The sequence below is a fragment of the Podarcis raffonei genome, chromosome 5 (assembly GCF_027172205.1).
Source record: "Podarcis raffonei isolate rPodRaf1 chromosome 5, rPodRaf1.pri, whole genome shotgun sequence".
NCBI lineage: Eukaryota > Metazoa > Chordata > Lepidosauria > Squamata > Lacertidae > Podarcis > Podarcis raffonei.
In genome coordinates, this window is record NC_070606.1 from 94,860,089 (window position 1) to 94,874,661 (window position 14,573).

General features: G+C 48.2%; 1 protein-coding gene across 12 annotated transcripts in view; it reads right to left on the reverse strand.

Moving 5' to 3' along the window:
• Positions 1-10,217, reverse strand: part of EIF4G1 (eukaryotic translation initiation factor 4 gamma 1) — an 80,104-nt gene extending 69,887 nt beyond the window's left edge. For 7 of the 12 annotated variants that reach the window (XM_053390693.1, XM_053390692.1, XM_053390689.1 and 4 more), the window contains exon 1: positions 10,093-10,217. The gene's annotated coding sequence lies outside the window, so the exon portion shown is untranslated. Of the gene's footprint in view, positions 1-2,354; positions 2,375-4,183; positions 4,228-5,926; positions 5,948-5,969; positions 6,088-6,267; positions 6,380-10,092 lie in introns of those variants that run through there. The other 5 variants (XM_053390683.1, XM_053390686.1, XM_053390685.1 and 2 more) reach the window with 5 other exon arrangements.
• Between the last annotated feature and the right edge of the window lie 4,356 nt (positions 10,218-14,573).

The following is a 14,573-nucleotide window of genomic DNA, read 5'->3' on the forward strand; positions in this document are numbered from 1 at the left end:
GAAAGGTTGTTTTCTGCTGCTCCAGAGAAGCGGACACGGAGCGATGGATCCAAACTACAAGAAAGAAGATTTCACCTAAACATTAGGAAGAACTTCCTGACAGTAGGAGCTGTTAGACAGTGGAATTTGCTGCCAAGGAGTGTGGTGGAGTCTCCTTCTTTGGAGGTCTTTAAGCAGAGGCTTGACAACCATATGTCAGGAGTGCTCTGATGGTGTTTCCTGCTTGGCAGGGGGTTGGACTCGATGGCCCTTGTGGTCTCTTCCAACTCTATGATTCTATGATTCTATCATATCATCATCATGTTACACAGCTCTCAGGGACCCAATAAACATTACGTGGAAGAAACACATCTGCTGCACTAGCGTTCTACATTTTCAGGTGCACAAGCAAGAAGTCTCGGGTGGAAAGTGGGGCTCAGAGAGAGCAGTACATGACCTAAAGCACACCAAGGAGGCCTGTAGTGGTGCAAGAGCTTGCAACGCCCACCCCGAAACTTGGGGAGGTTTCTGTGCTAGGACTGAGGGGAACAAGGAAATGAATTCCATCTTTAACAGCAAGGACGGACAGAAGGTCCTGATGCTCCCTCAGAAACGACTTAAGTTTTGGAAGGGGTGGGGACTGTGATGTCCAGGGCAATTGGCTTCACCAGGATCTGTAAGAAACAGCAAGCAACCCATCTACTGAGGATTGGCGCCAGTGCACTGCAAATGCTCAGGAGATATGGCATGGCTTCCTTCTCAACCCCTCTACCCTGGTGAAAGTTTTATTTTGGGAATAATTTGTTTACAGGGTGCACTCTGATAAACACCTCCTGCCAGGGCTAACTGGGATGGAACGCTTTTGATTTGTCACCAGGCTGCCACCATTTTAATTTTTCATGATGCTCTTGATTTAGCATCACTCCAGGCCATTCAAAGGATTTTACATGGTGGCCACCAGTATAGAACACAAAGGGGGAGCATTAAGAGGGTCCCTGGGGACATTAAGGGTGACAGGCTATGCCAGGGCCCTGGGGCCCATGCCAGCTGCCCAAGGATGCTGCATGGGAACACTGAATTAGCTCACTTGCTTGGCTCATCTGGGCTGTGCTAAAATCGAGCAGACATTAAATTCAATCTTGCTTCACTTACATGTGTTGCAACCCATGCAATGTAGGTTAACGTGGGGGTTGGCATGTTGAGAGTTCTGCCTCAAAGCACTGAAAATGGGCAATAAGGAACAGGTATAATAGGAGTTTAGGAAATGAGGCTGCAGAATTTCCATTTGTGGGTGAACATGCCACAAATGGAAAACGGCCGATGGAGAATGCAAGATGCCCACGACTTCGTAAGTAGCATTTGACAAAGCAGGAATTGTACTCTTTGTTTTGTGGCTGCTTACAGCAGCTTCCTATTCACTGGTTCAATAAAACTTCTTCCACAGGTGCTCAGGCAGGCACTGCAACTGCCCTGACTAGTCTATCTTCCTACAAATCTCCTCTCAAAGAAATACCTTTCTCCACTGAAGCCAACTGCTTAACCCAGCCTTCCTTAGCCTGGAGTGCTCCAGATATTTAGGACTACAGATAACTCACAATCTTACATTATTTTACTTGTGTTCACAGCTTTGTGTGGGTGGGGGAAATTAAAAATAAAATGGAGAACGGAGGAAACCCATTCTTCATTTTATTTATTCCCCGCCCACCATTACGGGCTTACCAGGTAGAGCCCTCGCCAGCAAAGGGAGGCTCCAGACTTTGGGGAGGTGGTGCAACGTCTCTGGCATGGTCCTAGATGCCTCCTGCCTCCTCCCCAAAGCTGGGCAAGCACTTACTAGGCTTTGAGAAGGAGGTGGGAGGACTCTAGGATCCTGCCAAAACCCTCGCAACAAAGCGGCCACGGAAGGGCTCTGGGACACTGCCAGAGCCCTTTCCGCCTATTTCCTGAAGTTGGGCAAGAGGTCCTCCACCAGGCAGGGAGCCTGGTTCCGGAAATTCCTGGCAGTACGCATTTATATACATGCACCCCCAGAACCTAAACCCTGCGTAAGATATGAGATATGTGCACTGCTATCAGGAGCAGATGGAAGCTGCAGTTCAAAACCTCTACAAGGCAACAAGTTGGAGAAAGCTGGGTTAACACCATAACTCCTATCCTAACAAAAATAAAGCCCAAGCACATTGAATCAAATTTGCTCCCCACTGTTCCCTTTCAGACCTTGCTTGTCTCCCTTTCCTTTGACACCTCCAACTTAAAGCTTTTGATCGACCACATCATGGTAGGGAAGGGCTCCTAGCTTACTGTGCTTTATTGAGAATGAGCAGCATGGTGCCCTGCTGCCACTGAGAGAAACAAGGCAGGAAGAAACAATTTACCTTGGGTTCTTGCGATGTCTGGACAGGCACCCTGCTTATTTTCTCCTTCGTTGTTCGCTTGTAAATCCTGTTAAGGGAGCAACAAATTTTTGCCTAATTCTGGAGGGGCATGACTTAGTCCTAAAGAGTTGTGGTATTGCGCTCTCTAATGCGAAGTCTAAGTGCTGCTTACAACCAAAACCAGAAGTCACACACATATTCTGGGTGTCGAAGAGACTGAGAGGCGATATGATAGCCATCTTCAAATATCTAAAAGGCTGTCACATGGAAGATGGAGCAAGCTTGTTTTCTCCTGCTCCAGAAGGTAGGACCCAAACCAATGGCTTCAAGTTACAAGAAAGGGGATTCTGACTAAACTTCAGGAAGAACTCTCTGAGTAACAGCTGTCTGAGAGTGGAACAGACTCTCATGAGAGGTAGTGGACTCTCCTTCCTTGGGAGGATTTTAAGGAGAGGTTGGATGGCCATTTGTCACATATGAAGAAGTTGAGATGCCTACACTGCAGGGGGGATTGGACTAGATGACCCTTGGAGTCCCTTCCAACTCTACAATTCAACGATTCCAACCCATTATTCTTAAACCTTTCATATCTTCCGTCACTTAACAAAAGTATACAAAGATGGTGCCCTTTTATGCAACTTCTCAGCAGATGCCCAACTGGCCTTCGACAAAAGCACTCCAAAAAGCAGCCTGCTCCAGATCTAAACAGACTTAGGTCCCATCTCCTAACATCTAAGTCCTTTCCCCTAGATCCCCATTTCAAAAGGGAATGATGGCATGGGAATCCCAAAGCAATGCTCTGTCCTCGTGTTCATTTAATGCAGTTCAGTTACTCTGCCAACTGTGCTGTTGTTTTCCCAGCAAAAGCAGATACTCTCCCATCCTTTCAAAGAATGTTTATGGGCAAAACAAGGATCTAGGAGTATTGTTGTGTTCTGGTGACTGCGGATATGAAACCTCAAGCTGCTTGTTTTATCTGCACTGATGTAAAAACATCTAGGCACTTCTCATACATTACCTTAAGTGACCCCGGCAACTGTTAGGTTAGTTATCACACCGCAAATTGCAGATATACAATCAAGAGGACGGCACAAATTAAGGGAGGATGGGCCTATCTCTGGCTATTAGTTATCATTGCTATATGAAACCTGCATCTGAACACTCAAGGCTGTCAAACTTGTAGGCACTGGAAGAATCCAGTTGGCCAGGGTGAGAACAAAATGCTGGATTTGAAGGGATTTGGGAAGATAAAAGAAACCTGGAAAGGCAGGATTCTCTCCAGATGACGAGGTGGGGAAAGGGAAAGAGGAAGCATTTTGCACCTCCACCCTGTCATTAGTCCCTTCCTTGCACTGCTCCTGAAGGCAGAACTTTGTTCCTTCTTCTCTGTGACAGGAAGTGAACAGGGAACAGAGTGCAACAGGCACCATTTCTGAGGGAAGTTAATTGAGGGAGGACCTTTCTGGGTGAAAGGGAAAGTCTTGAGAATATAAACTGCTCTTCTGAACTTCTTAGGGGTGTTTTAGGACTTCTGTATAGGGAATTCTACAGGCATCACTGCATGCAATGAGCACTTGTATACTTCACCAGTATACAGACTGACCAATTCAGGCTTTTTGCTGCATGCAGATTCAATAAAATACAAAACTTGACCATTTAACACACACACCACTATGTGCCAGGGTACATACAATTCTCTACACAGAAGCTACTGTCCATTACAAATCTTTATCTCGGATGAATTACAGGTAGCGTGGTTAAAATGAACAAACTTGTATCCTTGGATTCAGAAGACCTGGGCTGAAAACCCAGCTTGGCCACAAACTCACCAAATGGCCTTGGGGAAGTCACACTCTCAGCCTCAGCTCCTAAACTGCGTAATGAAAACAATAATATTTAGTATTTATGTAGCACCTTTCCACATTTTATCTCAGTATTTTTCAAAAATAGCAACAATGTAAGGTAGGTTAGCATTATCCACAAATGTCTGAGGCTTGACAAAGGCCTCCCCTGCAAGCGACTATGTATTACATTCATATTCTGCCTTTCGTCCATCATGGAATAGGGTAGATAAGGGACTTTCAGGTGGCCCTCCATCCAAGCACTGATACAGACCTGCCTTCAGAAAGGCATCCTGTGCCTTTAAGATTGTGTAGAGTGAGATTTGAACCAGGACCTTCATGGGTCACAGCTTAATCCTGTAACCATTTACAAATGCCAACAGTGAAAGAAGATAAGCACAGGGGACACGTAACATGCTAGACAACAAGGGGGAAACCACTTTGGATAGAGGGGAAACTGCTTCCCAGAGGACAAGGCCAGCAGCTGCCCCACAGTATAGCCCCAGAAGTACAATGGAGGCATCAAACTAGGAGTTTGACTTGTGATTCTCACATTTGCCCAGTGATAGGGTGGGGAAACATGGTGGTAGTTGCTCTGCATTTTGACACTTCCTGCTCCTGGGCAGAGCTGGCTCCTATTTTTTTATTTTTTATTTTTATTCTAGAGCTTAGGAATTTGAAATATTTTCCTAGCCCTACTTTTGAGGGACACACCCATGTGTTCTGCAATTATAAAGAAGAAGAGCCACAGTATTCCTCCATTACAGAAGGCCCCACACTCAACTATGAAGAAAGGTGAAGCAAGTCTTCAGATGTGAACTGAGCACCCTTATTCCCTGACTCCCCTCACCCTTTCACTTAACACAAACACACTCCCAGACAAAATAGCAGAGAATTCCACCCACCACCATTGCCAGAAGCAACCCAAGAAACGCTGTTTAGCATGAAATGCGAACGTGGACTGTTACCATACAAGCCTTCCACCCTCCCCTGTAGGGCAAACTACATAAAACCAGGAAATGTGCAATCGAGGTTCAAGATGTCCTCCCTCTCCCACACTTTCAGAGACAGTTGGTGTTACTCCACACAGTAAGATCTCCTTTAATCACCATCCAAACCCACCATGACAGCAAGCCGCCTTCCTAAAAGGAAAATGCGCAAACAAGTGGCAGCCTTTCAGGGACTGAACAAACAGATTAATATGGGTTGCTGTTGTTTTCAAAATAAAAACCCAACAACTCAACACAACAAAATCTGAAAGTTTAAATGTGCACAAGTAAAATTGGGTTGCTTAAGAAATTGCTGAGTAATTTTTAAGTCTGTTCTAGGCGGTAAGAGGACTAACATATGTTTGGGGGAAAGAAGGCACAACCAATGTGCGCGGGCGTGGGGAGGGGGGAACACACGCAAAAACTAACAGAGGGCACAAGACAAAGGAGATGCAAAGGTTTATTTACCCTCCGCATTTATTTTATTTTGTACAAAGGGCCGGAAGGCAAGCATGAAGAGCCATCCATTGGGGAAAGGGCAGCAGCCGGCGAATAAGGGCGGGCCAGGCAATATTTCAGAGAAGGGGGTGCCTTAAATACAAAGCACCAAGATCCCCCACCACCCCAAGCCCTTTCCCCCTCTCTCCTGCTCTGCAAAAGCCCCAAACCCAGCCGCAACCGGAAAGCGAGGGGTAAAGGGAACTTAGGTCGGGGGTTGGAGAGAGAAAGGACCCGGACGCACCTCGGTTGATGGCACATGGGCGCAAAAAAAGAGAACCCCAAACTTCGAGACCTTCCTCCTCCGGGGGTGGAGGGTGGCCTTTCTTCCCCTCCGAGGTTCCCCCGCGCGTCGCGCCGGCCAGGATGGCAAGCAGGAAGCCAGGCCCTGGCCCGCCTGCTCCAAGGACACGTGTCCTAGCCGGGCGGCCCCGCAGGGGAGGGAGGGAGCCGCGGCCCACGCGGTGGCGACTGCCGGGCGCCCTGCGCGCTGGCCGCAAGAGCGCCCGCGGCGGGCGGCGAGAGAAAAGCAGGCGGGCGGGCGTAGCCGGGGCCCCGTCCCCCCACCGCCGCTTCCGACCGTACCCGAGTTGCGCCGCAAGCACGTGGGGCTGGCCCGGTTCTCGGAGGCGGACGCCAAGCACCGGCGCGGTAGCAGCCACAGCCAGCGAGGGAGGAGGTGGAGGGAGCGGAGGAGGTGGAGCCGCAGCAGGGCCAGCCCCGACGGCGGCCTAGGGCAGGGCGAAGCGAGCAAGCAAGGAAGGAAGAGGCGAACACGTGGGCCCAGCGGGATGCAGGCACCGGGCGGGCTTCGGGCCTACAAGCGGGGTGGGAAAGGCCGATCCGGCGCCGCAGGGTCCCTGCGCGCGGCGAGTGCTCCGCAGATGTGGGCGCGCAGCTCTCGCCCGGATTCCGCCCCGTTCCCACGTGCGCAGAGGCCACGGAAGGGGAGACCCTACCGGGTGCGGCTGCTTGGAATTTTAGAGGAGGGTGCACCCACGCCCCAATACCACTACAGAACGGGGCGATCCTAAGCTTCCCGGCTTCGCCTAAAAGCGGGCAGCTGCTGCGCCCCGTTAAGGCGTGCACCCACCCACAGCACCCCTGATATGTTTGGATGCAAGAGCGAAGATCTACATTTCCCAGCGTGTTCCATAAATGCAGACCCCGCAGGTCCTATGCACTTAGGGCAGGAGCATTCTGAACTGCGCGGGGTGCTTACCTATGCCAAATGAACCAAAACACTGCCTACGAAGCACAACAGTAGCCTTAGATACCACAGGTTATGCGGGGTCGAGAGCCCTGCAGGTTTCAAACGCGGGGTGGGGTGAGAGGAGTACCACATTTTATGAGGTCGTATACTGGGACTGGAAACTCCAGAGGCGGTGGGGGGGGGCGTAGTTATCGGCAGATCTGGGCCCCAGTTTCAAAGCATATGGAGCGGGGTACAGGATCCAGGAATCTAAATACACCACCACATGATAAACCTCTACAGAGGAACGCAGGCAGGCCTTGTAAGTAAATTACTGAGCTCAATGGGTTTTACTTCCAAGGAAATGTATATACAATCAGCAGGCACATCACAGCCTTATATGGGGCAGGCGCATTTCAGAGGAGTGGCTGTTTTGTTGCATAATATCAGCCTTCTCCAACATGGGCAAACATCACTGTAGTCCAAAACATCCAGGAGGTGACTGGTCCTCTCAATAAAGGTATTCTGTCTGGGGACATTCAGTCCTATACATGCACAATAGGAGACTGGAATGTCACAAGCATGTACCAAAACAATTGATTCCTGCCTATATGTACTAAGGAGAACAAAAGCTTATGTGCCAGAAGATCTTCAGATGTCCACTCAAGGTTATGCAGCTTTCACCTCCCTTTTATTCAGGTTCATTAATGAAGTTATTTTAATCCATGTTACTTTACAGAGTTCAGAAAAGGGCTAGATGATGGATTAAACTACCAAAAAGGCATAGTGGTAAATCCAAGGACACCCATTAGCTACCTTGAACTCTATAAGGAAAGTAGAGTAGAAACGTTTTAATAAGTGATACCAACAATACTATTGTGGAAAGAATGAGAGGAGGGTGTTAACAAAAGATTTGTCTGGGACAAAGTTACAATTCAGTGGAAAGCAGGATTGGACCTTCCAGATGCAGTCTAAAAGGCTCAGATGTAAAGGATCTCAAAGAGAAATAATCATAAGGAAATGAAATAATCTATAAGTATAAGAACCTTATAAAGGTCCAGTCTTGTATTTTAATAGTCCAAATAGGGTGGGGGCTAGTTGAAGATATTAAATTTCAGGCCTCAGAAGAGCATAACCTCATAAAATACAAGCTGCCAGTACATTTTGGGACAGACCTGGTTTGTCTCATGGCTACTGGCCAAGAAGGGAACCTGGTTTAAGACCTCAAGCTATTTAAACTCAATTCGCATAAAATTAAAGCTCAATCTCCATCAAATGCTACAAATATCATAAATATGGCATATAGGGGTAGCTGGAGGCCTTAGAAGCTCCACACTTCCTTCTAAATTGTGGAAATGGTGCCCTAAATACTGTGTGTGCTAGATACTGGGCTCTATAGATAAGCAGGGAGGGGACTTTAACAAGGTCTAACTGTACAGAAATGAGTTGGTTGATAGTTTCAGCAGCAAATAGAATTATATGAGATAGCAGCTGTTCTCAACTTTAGACATTGTAGTACTGCGCTACCATGCCAAAGTTGTCATGCAACTAAGCTCTAGAAGGCCCCTTTGGTTTCAGGTATCCTTTCAGAAAATGTGATTTCATGTCTTAAACAGTGCACAATTCATGGGAAGAAGGGATTTGTTGACCCCATACTTTGTGGGAGAGAATTGATTATGGAGCTGGAAATTCTGTTTCTTCGGTAATTTTGATTAACACTTTCATAGTGCAAAATTATTTAGAAGGCATGTTTTATTCATGGCACACTGGCTTCAGACTTTCTTCACACTGTACTTATCTAGAGTTAACTGTACGTATAGCAGAAACCCTGAAGAAGCTTGCATAGAAAGGCCTTGGGCTCCATAAATATTATACAGATTGAGCAGCAGAGGGGTCTGTTTATTATAGTGTTTGCCCATTGGAAAGACACAGTTTTGAGTTCCTACTGATAGTTATGCAAGACTGGCTATGCTTCTAGAGCACAGGCCTCTCTTCCGGGCTCATATGCAGTTTGAGAGGCCTAGTACCAGTACTAAGGCCCTATAACAGCAGCACATATAAAGGGCTCAAGTTTTAGGGTCAAAATCCTCCTCAGTACCTGGATAGATAAGGAAAGGCTCCTCTAAGTTTCAGGGCGTTCTCCGAAAGGAGGCTGGCTATGAGGGTGGACCTTTGTCCCCCACTACTGGCCTGTGCCAAGGGCATATTTGCTTGGAAAGTTCTCGTTCTTAAAACACAGCTTGAGTAAGATGCAGGGCAAAAAATAAATTTACTGCTTATTAAAATACAGGCACCACAGGCATGACCTATAGGAGACTAGGCTGCCTTGTGGAGTTTGCATTTGGGGTGGGGAGCGAGAGAAAGGGCACGAATTCAGAACCGAAAAACCTCACATCTGTTCCAGGTGCGGAGACGTTTTAAAAACAAGATACTGGCGTTATGTGAAAGAAAGGTTTGTTTGGTGGAGCAGACAGAGCCTCAGAATGAGAGGCGTAGCTACGAGGGGGCTAGCCAGGCTTTTTTTGGCCCTGGTGAAGCCCCCCGAGGGGAGCCACTGAGAGTCTCAGCCTGCGTGTGTCTACCCAAATGCGCGTGCGAAGAGATACCAAACTGGGTCTTTGACCCGGGTGAAATGGAAGCCCAGTTTCGCCCCTGTTCGGAAACACCCTTTCCGTAACCTTGCGCTTCGCACGCACGCGAGGAAGCCGAGAGAGAAGCGCCGTCTGCACGCGCCCAGGAGCACCCTGCGCAGGCCGAAGGAAGCGGGAGCACAAAGGCCGGCTCCACGCTCCCAGAGAAAGCCTAGTCAGCGGGAGGAGGAGGAGGAACCGGGGAAAGGCCGGGTCTCTCTCCTCTCTCTCCCGGCAGCCGCCCTTCACCCGGGCGCGGGGACCACGAGGCCTAGCCCGGCCGGCGTCTCCTTCCTTCCTCCTCCCGCCCCACGTGGTGCTCAGGCGAGGCCTCCGAGGGCCAGGCAGGCGGCCGGGAAGGCGAGGAGGCAATGGCGGCCGGAGCCCAGTCAGGGCGCGACGAGGGGGGTGGGGGTGAGGGGGGGGAATGCCCTCGTCGCGGGAGGGGGGCAGCAGGGGGAGGAGACCGGCGAGGCCCCGCCTCTCTCCTCCCATCCCCCCACCCCCACCGCGCCAACCGCGGCCTACTCTGGCTTTCTCTCTCGCCCCCCCCCGCCGCACCTTCCCCCCTCCCCCCACCGCGGTTACCTTCAGTCTCCTTCAGTCCGGGGAGCGGGGCCCGACGCAGCCGCAGCGCAGCCCAGCACGACCATTTCCGGAGCCGCTCTCCGAGGGGAGGGGCGGGGCAAGAGGAAGGGAGGAGGAGGGTCGGTCACGGGGCGAGGGAGGACGGCGGCGAGGGGGCGGGGCTCGCCTGAAGCCTCTCAGGGGGAAGGGAGGTGGGGCGAATTGGGAGGGGGTGGGGTGAGCTGCCGCCCCGCCTTCGTCACGTGGCTCGCGCCATGCTCTGGTATTGGGGGACGAAGGGGAGAGAAAGAAAAGAGGCGGTCAGGTGACCCCCGCGCGGTCGGCGCGGCCTTTTGGGCACGTGACCTCCACGCGAGGCAGGGAGGCGGGCGGGCTGGCCGGCCGGCGCGCGCACCTGCGTCACGTGGCGGGGAGAGGAGCTTCCGTTTCCCCTTTCCTTGTCGAAAAGCGTTCTTGCCGCCGCCCGGTGCCACTCTATGGTCGTGACACGTGTGGGTGGTGGGGGAGGGGATCGGGCCCGGAGTAGTTTCCTCGCTCTTCTTAATAAGCACAGGGAAATCAATATATATGTGTGTTTGTATATATGTACATTATAAACACACACACGCACAACAGTAATTTTGGAGAGCAATAATGTTTTTATTCTATTAATGCTTAGTTGTTTTTAATAATTTTTTTCTCCATAAGTTTTTAGCTGTTCCTATTTTAAATGTACGCCGCCTCGAGACCTGATGGGGGAAAGCTGCGATATAAATAAATGCACAATAATTATACTAAACATCCCAGTGTTCCAATAGGACTGGCCCTACCAGCATACGTAGTAACAGGAGCTGCTGGTGGCTTCAGGCTTCCAAGGGCGGCGTCAGCTCATTCTTCTCTTCCACCTGGTTCAGAATGCGGTGCTCCCAGCCAATGATTGACTGACATTCTGTCGGTGGTCCCTGCTGTTCCCTTACAGCCTCCACCCCGCCTCTGGATTTCCTCATGGCACCTTTGTATCAAGTTTAACCCACAAGAGCTAAATGGAACTTCTAGGTTCAGAGGCACTCTGATCCCAGATTGCAGGTCTTGGATGATAAAAACATATAGAGGGTGCCTCTGAAGTGTCTGAAAACTTCAGTTGGCAAAGAATGTGGCAGCAAGGGTGCAAGTGGGTGCTTGGGCACGGGAGCTCATTATACCTATCTTACAGCAGCTGCACTCATTGGTTGGCAGTTTGTAAATGGGCTGGTCATTACTTCTAAAGTTCTAAGTGGCTTGAGTGCATGCTGACTGAGCAACCATCTCCTTCTGTTTCCAGCTGTTCACTCTTAACACCTTCCCTCCAAATATTGCTTCTTTCTAAATCGGTTTGTTCCTCTCCCCCCTCTCCCTGGCCCTATTCAAAAACACAATCTCTAGGGGTATTTTCTCACTTTTCCTTCAACTCACCTCTATGACTTGGGCTCACAAGGACTAAGCTCCAACTAATAATAAACTGCATGGTGATTTAAAAGTGAGTAAATTATGTACTTATTGACTGACCCTAGACAACAAGATTGCATGAAGATACTCTGTGCAAATATGCTGGTTTAAAAATAATGATTGTTTCCTATGAAAGATCTACCTACCTGTCAAAATGGCGTAATGAAGCAGACAGTAATGAAAAACATCAACTGACAGTGCCCTGCAGATATTATGCTGGCCTTTGCTTGCAGATGTTGAAAAGTGCCCTCTCTTGGACGTAAGTTTGTACGCAGAGGAAAGGAAAGGCCATGAACCTGCCTGAACCCAAAGCCATCAAATGTTCTTTTAGACACTTGTGGAATTTGAACAAGCTAGAGTCAGAAACGACACTTTTAAAAAAACATAGTACACCCGTATCTTGAATTCTGGCTTTGATCAGCAGTTGAATCCAATTGTCAAGAGATGCTTCAAAATCACACTGTTGGTTAGTCAGCAAGCAAGATAATTGCTAAATGTTGCTTATGGTGACAGATAACGAGGCAGACACTCTGCAGTAGTCATCTCACCCCACCATCCTCTTGCAAAATGAGCCTGAGCATGAATGAGCTGAAGTGTTTCTTTCATATGAGATCATGCTTATTCACCATCACCCAGTGTTCAAGTCAGGAGGGACGGTTAGTCTTTTCTGTAGCACTGACTCATGTAATTCCCTTTACTTCCCTTCAGCCACCCATACTACCTCTGCAAAAAACCTAGCCCAGAGTCAGATATGAAACCCACTCACTCCTCTGCCGTGCCTTTCTGTTCCCTTTTAATTTGTAAGGTTTGTGTTCTGTCCCCAACCACTAAAAACTCCTCCTTTATTGTCATTCACTACATGAGGGGTGGGGAACCTTTTTTTCTAAAGAGGGACACATTTCCACAGGGGCCGGGTAGGCAGCGTCAGAAGTAGACGTGACTTTTCTTTCCGCCACCTTTGTATTTTTTTCTACCATTCCTTTCCTCCCTGTTAGCAGTGCTGCCAGAGATTGCTCTTACAAGAGATCTGAACTCATTGCCTAAGCTGCAGTATACAGATGCTCAAGAAAACTCCTTGCCAACATCAGGACCCCTAAGAACTGAGATAAAACAGGAAACACAGGCTATGTCAGAATCTGCAGACACTCTGGTGAACTCTTCAAACAAAAGACGAGGAAAAAGTAAGATTTCTAGCAGTTATGGATCAAGAGCCTTCATGAGGCATTGCCTGCTCCTCTTTTCACTTCCCTGGCCAGCAGACTCAAATGTAAATTTGAATAAGCTCACCACAGGGTCCCCAAAAAATGAGTGTCTACCATTTAATTGTCCCAACATTTGGTTTCTTACATGTCAAACTTCTGGCTTTTGCATTGCTCTATAGCAAGTGATTCTTAAGCCTTGGCATGATGTCGTCCCGAATTTACTTTTTTTAAAAAAAAGAAATGTAGACACCCAAGGTATATAATAGCACTGAGATAGTCAGTATCAGGATTTAAGGAAAGGAAGTAGAAAATAAATCCCCCAGCCCCACAGCCATGAGGGGAATAATAGAGGAGATTCCATCTGCTTACTTTCTAATCAGTACAATGCATATAGCTGTGTGGTTAGCAAGGATGACTTATCTTGTGACCTACAGCTATTAAAAAAAAGCCTCAGTTGATGTATTTCTAATAGTGAAATAAAGGTACAATTTGGCTATTTAGGAGACTGGTGCAATGCATCCTTTTGCGATTTCTGAAAAGTACTTACAGCCACAATGGTGTGTGTGTGTGTGTGTGTGTGTGTGTGTGTATAATTATATATATATATACACACACACATACATACATATACATGTTTTAAATAGTATTCCCTGATCAAATGAATCTACAACATATTAAGCTTGAAAGGTGCAGCGCTGGAAAAGGTGCAGGGAAGAACAACCAAAATACTCAGAAGCCGTGCAGCAACTTCCCCTGCAAGGAGAACTTAAAACATTTGGGGGCTATTTTGTTTAGGGGGAAAAGGCAAGGGAAGGGAAGACACAATAGAAGCGTATGGCATGGAGAAAGTAGCTTTTTCTCCCTCTTCCAAAGCTAGAATCCAGTACAGCAGAATGGTGGGAGATGCAGGACAGACAGAAGGAATTACTTCTTCACATGGTGCAGTTAAACTCTGGTATTCTCAAAGATGTGGTGGTGCCCACCCATTTACATTGTCTAATCCAGACATGGCCAAACCACTGGTCCTGTTAGCTAGGGATGATGCGAGTTGTAGTCCCAAAACATCTGGAGGGCCAAGTTTGGCCAATCTGTTTAAAACTAACTCACCGAATTAGTTTTATAAATACTATATGATGCTTGTAGACTCAGAGACAGCATCTGTCTCAACCTCAGAGGGGCTGGAGGACCCAACACACATCTAACCAATGTCCAGGGGGCACAGCAGCATTTATGTGATGTGCCATCTTGCATCATCTTGCCTTTATCAGCCTCCCAAGATGCCAGCTCCCACCCACTGCACTCTGCCCTCATTTTGACACCTGTGCTGTTAATGCTGGGACAAGCCGATGCCAAATCAGCCCCTCAACACTTCTCTGGTGAATTAATGTGGAGATGGGGATGCCATAGGCTACAGAGGCAACCAAGGGCCAGGCAAGACCTTTAGGCTTTGTGCTCAGGAGTCCTGCTGTAGTCCAGCACATTTTGAGTTGAAACATTTCTTCAGGCAAACCTACTTCATCTGATTCTGTAAAAATGTAGGATAGCACAGCAGCACCATATGATTATCATATGAAGATTCCCTTGAGTTTCTATCCAGCACACAAAAGATTACAGCAGTTTACTAGCTCACCCATACATGGTCTCCCACTGTTTCTTCCAGCTCCTCAGCCCCAAATACCTTTCCGTGGTTGGAAATGTGATTCTGCCGTTCTGTATCTCTTTGATTATTCATCTTAGAAAACAAAGTGACTGAAAAATTGCATCCTTCCCTTGAACTGCTGCCTTTCTTTACTAGAGAAATGCAGCCACTTTATT